Source organism: Notolepis coatsorum, assembly GCF_963971535.1.
Source record: "Notolepis coatsorum genome assembly, chromosome: 2".
Lineage (NCBI taxonomy): Eukaryota > Metazoa > Chordata > Actinopteri > Aulopiformes > Paralepididae > Notolepis > Notolepis coatsorum.
The window spans coordinates 56961600-56970765 of NC_140166.1; the positions used below are offsets into that span (position 1 = coordinate 56961600).

The window sequence follows — 9166 nt, forward strand, 5'->3', positions numbered from 1 at the left end:
CGGCCGACCGATATTATCGGCCGATATCGGCAGTAAAATGTGATATCGGAAAATATCGGTATCGGTTTAAAAACAAAAAAAACAATAACAATATTTGTTATATATATATCCAGTGAAATTATTAGTTACCTGAAATTATTCAGTTTTTTGGATGGGGAAACCCTGCATATATCGGTATCGGTTGATATCGGTTGATATCGGTATCGGAAATTAAGAGTTGGACAATATCGGAATATCGGTATCGGTAAAAAAGCCAATATCGAGCATCCCTACTTTCAAATGTTAAATGATTAAATGATACACAGCGAAATCTACGCTCTCTCATCCTGCTTTCGCCAAACGGCAGCGATGTGAAAGGCAAAGTGAACTCCAGCAGTAGCGCGCTTGCCGCTGCGGCTGCCGCGGGGGCGTGCCACGCGCGTCACGTGCCTGTCGCGGCCAATCAGGCCTACCCCGGAAATGGAAACGGTTGCGGAACTGATACAGGTTGATGGGGAGGGAGGAGCAGATGTTGCATATCAATAGCGCTGGTCGTCAGGTGTGTTAAATACGTTCTCAGATACATTCACACCTAAGGGCCGGACTAACGACCGGGCCGTCTGGGCCGCGGCCCGTGGGCCTCTAGTGACGAGGGGCCTCAAAAAAAGAAAAAAAAAAAGAAAAATATTTTATTTTTATTTTTAATTTAAATTTTTTTTAGGCCCCTCGTCACTAGAGGCCCGAACATTCTTTTTTTTTAACTTATATCTTTTTTTTTGGGGGCCCCTCGTCTTGGACTTCCTGACGGGCAGACCTCAGGTGGTGAGAGCAGGACAGTATGATGTCATAATAGGAAATTCTAGAACATTTGTGATGTCACAGTATGATGTCATAATAGAACATTCTAGAACATTTGTGATGTCACAGTATGATGTCATAATAGAACATTCTAGAACATTTGTGATGTCACAGTATGATGTCATAATAGGACATTCTAGAACATTTGTGATGTCACCATATGATGTCATAATAGAACATTCTAGAACATTTGTGATGTCACAGTATGATGTCATAATCAAACAATCTAGAACATTTGTGATGTCACAGTATGATGTCATAATAGACATTCTAGAACATTTGTGATGTCACAGTATGATGTCATAATAGAACATTCTAGAACATTTGTGATGTCACAGTATGATGTCATAATAGGACATTCTAGAACATTTGTGATGTATTCGCGATCAGTGGAAGGGTAAGGGGTCGGGTGAGAGTAGGGGGGAGGAGAGTGGGGGAGAAGGGAAGAAAGTGCGGGACGATAGCTCAAGTGGAAGAAACGATGGTGACATGAAGGGGAGTGACAACAAGTGGTGGGAATTGATGAGCCTTGACGAGCTGAAGACGCGTGACGACGGGTGGGAATTGTTGAGCCTTGACGAGTATAACTCGGTCTTGGCGAGAATGTCGCGAGCTAAAAAGGAGCTGCAAGCAAGGAGCGACAGCGATAGGGGTGAGAATAGCCAGGGCAAAGAGTCGGTGGTGACAGAATGGAGTATAGTGAGGAGGAGAGGGAGAGTGAGAAAGAAGAGATTGAGAGGGAGGTGTGGGAAACGGCGGGGAAGAAGAGGAAGAAACAGACGGAGAGGAACGACAGCGATGGGGGTGAGAGTAGCCAGGGCAAGGGTAAGGGGTCGGGTGGTGCCGTGGAGAGTAGGGGGGAGGAGAGTGGGGAAGAAGGGGGGAAGAGGAAGAAAGCGAGGGACGATAGCTCAAGTGGGCCGGGAGGCGAGGGTGCTGGAAATGATGTGGCAAAAGAGGAAGTGATTCATATAGTGGTCAGGCTTGAGGGGGAGAGGGGTGAGGGGAAGGTAGGTAGGCTCGAGTGGCCCAAACTCATTGCCGCGCGACTAGGAGAGGTAAAGTACGTGAAAGTTTTGTGGGATGGGAATCTGGCCGTAGGGTGTGGTAGTGAGGGGCAGGTGGAGGTGGCTAGGACGATGCAGGGCATTGGGGGGGTGGGTATAAGTAAGGTGGCGAGAGTAGGGGAGAAGAGGGGGGGGGGATGTAAGGGGGTGATAGCTGGGGTACCAGTCGAGGTTACAGTAGAGCAGCTGGTGGAAGAGCTAATGGAGGACGGGCGTAATGGCATAGTTAAGAGTGCAGAAAGGATGAAGAGGGGAGCGGAGAGGGCAGTGACGGGGACGGTAGTGATTACGTTTGAGGGTGGGGTTGTTCCTAGGGAGGTGTTTGTGGGGCATAGGATGTATAGGGTTAGGGAATTTGTTCATGATCCTCTTAGGTGCTATAGGTGCCAGGAGTTTGGCCATATAGCTACCACGTGTAGGAAGGGGCTGAGGTGCGCTAGGTGTGGCGGGGAACATGAATATGGGGAGTGTGGAAAGGGAGTGAAGCCGAAGTGCTGTAGTTGTGGTGGGGAGCATAGTGTAGCGTTTAGGGGGTGCGAGGTGATGATGAAGGAGGTCGCAGATCGGAGAGAGAGAAGGGAGGGTAAGTTGACGTATGCTGGGGCGGTTAGCAGGGCAGGACAGGGTAGCCAAGAAAGGGTGCAGGGGGTTGAAGGAGGGCATTTGGCAGTGAGGGTAGAGCAGGTGGAAAGAGAGAGGGGAAGGGAGGAGAAATTAGGTATTGTGGCCTTCGTGGCAGGGGTAGTTACTGGTATGGCAGAGGCTAAGGGTAAAACAGAGATGGTGAAGATGATTGTTAGGATAGCGGTTCAACATCTGGGATTGGAAGGTCTGGACTGGAAGGAGGTGTATAGTGAATTGGCTGAGGGGGCTGCGAGGGACAAGGCTGCGAGGGACAAAGCAGCCCAGGATAAGATAGCAGGGGGCAAGGTGGGTCCCGCGGAGGGGGGCTCAGACAGGAAGTAGCAGCAGTAGCTGCACTCCAATGGTCAATGTAGTTGATGACGGGGTCCAGTAGAAGAAGAAAAAGAAGGTGAAGAAGGAGAAGAAGGAGAAGAAGAAGAGCCCATAAAAAGAATTGCGGAGGGCAGTAATACGCCATGATGCGTCTACTCTGCCGGAAATTCAAATAAGAAGAAGAAGAAGAAGATCTCATTGTGCATCTTGAGACAGTACTGAACAGATAGACTAAACAACACATAGACTGAAGCCTGCATTTCTCAACCAAGGTGCCTTGCCTACCGTTTTGCTGTGGAAAGGTGAGTGTCCACAGCGGCTAGCTAGCTGTTCTACTTGAATACTGAATGTTAATATTGAATAAGACAATATTGAATACGTAAGGGATAATGTATAGCTACGAGGTCATTGTCGCAAAATAATTTAATAATAATAACAGAGACTGCGTTCTGGAACGCGCCGAGGTGTTCTAAACGCAGTTAAAGGGGAACTCCAACATTTTGGGAAATTAGCTTATTTAACATCTTCCCTGGAGTTAGACAAGAAGATACATACCTTTTTGCAAGGTCTGACATTGACCAAATTTGATATGCATGACCTTGGTGGGCTCTAGGTCAAGTCCTGAAAAGGGGGTCAATGTCAGACCTTGCAATCAAAAGTTAGGGGGCACACTGAAATTATGGCAAGGGTTATTAGCCCCCTAACTTTTGATTGCAAAGTCTGACATTGACCCCCTTTTCAGGAGTTGACCTAGAGCCCACCAAGGTCATGCATATCAAGTTTGGTCAATGTCAGACCTTGCAATACACTGTAAGGCACTGTAAAGCTACTGTCCTGTTCCAGTGATGAAGCTAAGCTATGCTAACGGAGCGTCTATTCCCAAAGCTAAAATGCACGCACAGAGACAAAAAAGGTATGTATCTTCTTGTCTAACTCCAGGGAAGATGTTAAATAAGCTAATTTCCCAAAATGTTGGAGTTCCCCTTTAAGGTCAATTATTTTGCGACAATGACCGAGTATAGCTATACATTATCCCGCTTATTACAGGGCTAACTTACTAACAATATACGTAATTCATTTTACACCATCGACAAGACGAGATCAAATGCAGACGCGGTTGTACTGTCGCTCCTCTGGCGTCGTCGGCAGGTGTGTGGACTTGATTGCACCTGATGCAGTGCAGCTGTGCATAAAGCTTAGCTTTCGTGACTGCAATCAAAATGCTTGATTGTGATTGGTCAATAGCGCTCCGTTGCCCCTAACAGCGGTCATTATTGCGCGTTGCCCCTAGCAGCAGTGAATTATCGAGAAATAATTGACTGCTGCTAGGGGCAACGGAGCACTATTGACCAATCACAATCAAGCATTTTGGCGAATTTTAAAACACCATGTAATAATGAATGTTAATTCAGGTTGACAGTTGACATCATTTGACAGTTGACAGGGGGCTGGAAAGTTGATTTAATAAAAGAGAAAAGACTCATTTAATTGAGGATATATAAAAAAAAAAATTAAGAATTTATAAAATACATTTCTTTTATTCGAAAAACCCTGACGAAGTTTGAATCACCTTATTAAAATTATGGATTTAGTTTGAGGATATAAAAAAGAAGAAAGAAGAAAGAATTTATAATTTTTTTAATTTTTAATTTTAATTATTTTATTAAAAACGAAGGTTCGAACGTCCGTTCAAAGAACCCTGACGAAGTTTGAATCCCAAAAACAGGCTTCGGGGACAGCCTTACCATATATATTATTTATATTATTCAAATGGTACTCAAACATGTTCTGTTGTGATGTCACAGTATGATGTCATAATAGGAAATTCTAGAACATTTGTGATGTCACAGTATGATCTCATAATAGATCATTCTAGAACATTTGTGATGTCACAGTATGATGGCATAATAGAACATTCTAGAACATGTGTGTTCTATAATATATATAATATTTTTTTTAATCTAAGTATTGTAGTATAACCAGTAGGATAAAATTGATCTGTTAAGTGAGTTTGTGACACTATACTCTATAAGAGTGAAGATATTTAATGTTTTTTTCCAATACAAAATCCCCAGAATTATGAAAAAGATCTAAGTGTTGTAGTATAACACTATAATATAATAGGATACCACTGATGATGTGTGCAGTGATTTTGGTGACACTATACACTGTATGACAGTGAAGTTATTGAATCTTTTTGTAGTGTCTCTTTTCGGTGTTGCACTTTTTAGACGGTCCCTGGCTGCACACTTGCCTCAAGGCCGACTGCACATATAGATCAATATTATTATTATTATTATTAATTGTACAGCTCCGAGGCCGGCTCGCCTCATTTAGGGAAAATAAGGTTGTAGCTCATTGTCTACCTTACTACGATAGGAAAGAGGTGTCCTTTGTGTTTTAAAAACATTTCGCTTAAGAATGATTGACCGCGGAAAATCGAATCGGTGAATATCTTTCTTTTTTTTCTCCACTTTTTCTCCCATTTTTCAATTTTTCTCCCATCCCAATTTCGTATCGTCCAATTCAACCCTCCCCTGTCTCGAACGCTGTTTCTTGCCTCCCACAAGCCGGCTGCAATGTGGACGTGTAAGCCATACATTGCACAAGTCCCCTCCAATACTCGAGGTAGCAGCCGTCGCATCTTTTCACCTGCGCAGCGCGATCTTTCAGCGTCAGGGGTCCTTATTTCAGTTTTTCCCCGTTTTTTCGATTTAGGTTTCAAACGGAAATAGGAAAACACCTCGTATTTCCGTTTTTTTTTCTTTGTTTTTCCGTATTTCCATTTGAAACGAAAAACGTAACTATCAAAACGTACACGGACCCTCCACCTCTTGTCTGACTTGAGTTACAGGAAATAAACATCTGAGTTTCTCCACTCCTCACTGACTCACGTCTACACTCAGGAACACACCTTAACTGAGAAACGCTACCCATTCTTCACTATAGGAGAGGCTGGTGATGCCACACCCTGATATAAGCATCTGCCAATCAGAGGTGTCTCCCTGTGATATAGTCATGACAGTGCCAGGGTAGCTGGCATAAAGCTAGATTAGATTAGCCAACCACATGCTAGTAATTTGAGAAAAATAATTAAAATAAATACGAGAGAGAGAGAGAGAGAGAGAGAGAGAGAGAGAGAGAGAGAGAGAGAGAGAGAGAGAGAGAGAGAGAAAGAGAGAGAGAGAAAGACACACAGAGAGAGGGAGACAGAAAGACACAGAGAGAGGGAGACAGAAAGTCACACAGAGAGAGGGAGACAGAAAGAGACACACAGAGAGAGGGAGACAGAAAGACACAGAGAGAGGGAGACACAGAGAGACACACAGAGAGAGGGAGACAGAGAGAGACACAGAGAGAGAGAGAGAGAGAGACACACACAGAGAGAGACACACAGAGAGACACACAGAGAGAGGGAGACATAGAGAGACACACAGAGAGAGAGAGACAAAGAGACACACACAGAGAGAGAGAGAGAGAGAGAGAGAGAGAGAGAGAGAGAGAGAGAGAGAGAGAGAGACACAGAGAGACACACAGAGAGAGAGACAGAGAGACACACAGAGAGACACACAGAGAGAGACACACAGAGAGAGGGAGACAGAGAGACACACAGAGAGAGAGGGAGACAGAAATAGACACACAGAGAGAGAGAGACAGAGAGACACCCAGAGAGAGACACACAGAGAGAGAGAGACAGAGACACATAGAGAGAGACAGAGAGACACACAGAGAGAGTCAGAGAGACAGAGAGAGACAGAGACACACAGAGAGAGACAGAGAGACACACAGAGAGAGAGAGGGCGAGGCGTTTGTCAGGGCTGCAACCTCAGCCCGGCACTCTTCAATATCTATATTAATGAATTGGCTAATATACTAGAAAAGTCCTCTGCTCCCGGTGTAAGTCTCCACAATCGGGAAGTGAAATGCCTGCTCTTTGCAGATGACCTGGTTGTGTTGTCCCCCACAGCAGACGGCCTACAGCAGAGCCTGGACCTGCTAGAGCATTACTGTCAGACCTGGGCCCTGGCAGTAAACCCCAAAAAGACCAAAATAATGATATTCCAAAAAAGATCCAGATCTCATTGGCTCCCCATTAATTATCGTGTCCATTTTAAAATTCTTGTTTTAACTTTTAAAGCCCTCCAAGGTAGATCCCCTGTGTACATTTTTAATTTACTGCGCCCCTACTCCCCCAGTCGTGCACTTAGGTCCTCCCACCAAAATCTCCTGGTTGTCCCACGGACCCGGTTACAGTTTTTCTCAATTGCTTTGGTGCATTTCTCTGATCAGAATTAAAGTTCTCATAACTGTTAGTTCAACCTCCACAACATTTTGTAATTTGTGCACATCATAGTAGCAGTTTCTCATTCCTCCGAACAAATTGCAAATGCTTTTGGACATGCATCAATTGCTTTCATACAATTCTCTGCTGTTTTATAACATTATCATTTGCTTAGGTCATGTCAGTCAAAATGAACTATACTTATGACTGCTGAATAGTCATTCCCTATAAAACTAATAGTCCTCATTTCATTGCTTGAGTCATTACATACAAATATGTTAAACTAGTTGTCAAAATCTGTCAAGCAAATTTTATACATTTCTTTATAATTTTTCCCCTGAATGGAACTGGATGCCAGGGAATCGCTGCACACATTCATATATGTTGATGAGGCGGGTTTCAATCTGGCAAAAGGTAGAAGGCGTGGAGGAATCGCATTGGACAGAGAGCAACCACTGATGTCCCAGGCCAACAAGGAGGGAATATTACAATGTGTGCAGCCATCTCAGAAAACGGCGTCCTCACCCATATGCCCCGCATTGGTGCATACAACACACAACATCTGCTGACTTTTTTAGACTCTTTACAGGGACATAATCCCTGAGAATGAGAGGGGTCTAAATGGCGACCATCTGACCAAGTACGTTGTTGTATGGGATAATGTGCGTTTTCACCACGCAATTCTGGTCACACAGTGGTTTGCAGCACATGAAAGAATGCTGGTGGAATATCTCCCTCCCTACTCCCCATTCCTGAATCCAATAGCCAGACAGACAGGAACGTCTGGATGTGAATGAATGATTTACAGTACTGTGTATGTTGTATGTTCCAATTCAGTTCCAATATGTACTGCAATATTGTTTACAGTTGTGCACAGCTCTACCCAAAGGCCAAAGGGTGTTTCTTATGTTTGTTGTAAATTAGTTTGTATTTTTCTTTTGCACAATGCTGTGAACAAATTAAAATTGCAAAAAGCATATGCAGTAAAAATGTGAAACATACGTGTCTTGTACTCATTTACCTCACTAAATACAGCAATGTGTAACTGTAGATTTCAAATGGCTGTGCAAATAGTGTATAGTGCTGTCTTGAGCATTTTCAGAAAGTGTCACCAAGATCTGACTTTCTTTGCATTGGAAAACACTTACAGAGTGAACTGTCATAACGAAAACATGGCAAAGACATTTGACTATCTTGTTCATAAAACAATGGTGTCAGGACTTTTCATTTGATGACAGTGACACTTTCATTGACATGAATACTTGCTTTTGAGGAATGAATTATCCATTTTGAGCAAGTGACACGCTTCTGCAGGTTATCACCTAGGTTTTGCAGTTTGTACTAATTGTTTTGAGAAATGCACTAACAGTTATGAGAACTTTAATTCTGATCAGAGAAATGCACCAAAGCAATTGAGAAAAACTGTAATAACAAAAGGTGACCGGTTCCTTCCAATTTATGGCCCCTACACCCTCCCCCCTTTCTATGCGTTCACTTGACTCCCTATCCACTTTTAAGGAACAGTTGAAAACGTTTTTATTCAGACAGGCTTTTAAATAATTCCTGGTTGTATACGTTGTTTATTTATTTATAATTGTTGTTTTGTTTTTAGGTTTTTAGTTGCACTCATATTTAGTTATTTAATTGTAACTATGCCTATGCTTACGATGTGTCAGAATTGTTTTATGTTTTACTTCTGTGAAGCACTTTGTGATTTTATCTGAGAAAGGTGCTATACAAATACAGTTTACTTACTTACTTACTTGCTGCCTGCCACAAACTGAGGGACAGTGAGTGACAGTCACCTGATGTTTACGCCGTAATATTTGATGTTTTAATTTAAGATGATATTTTGTATGTACTTATATCTGTTTGTAATCCATGTTTAATATTGCTTTGGCAACATGTAGAAGTACGTCATGCCAATAAAGCCATTTGAATTGAATTTAATTGAAAGACACAGAGAGAGAGAGACACAGAGAGACACACAGAGAGAGACACACAGAGACACACAGTGAGAGGG

The 9166-nt window shown here is 43.1% G+C and overlaps 1 pseudogene across 1 annotated transcript in view; it reads left to right on the forward strand.

The window, feature by feature from the left end:
• Positions 1–1440: 1440 nt before the first annotated feature.
• LOC311223372 (E3 ubiquitin-protein ligase TRIM35-like) overlaps positions 1441–9166 on the forward strand; it is a 36820-nt pseudogene continuing 29094 nt past the window's right edge. The window contains exon 1 of the transcript in view: positions 1441–1554. The product of the transcript in view is annotated as an E3 ubiquitin-protein ligase TRIM35-like (transcript). The remainder of the gene's footprint in view (positions 1555–9166) is intronic.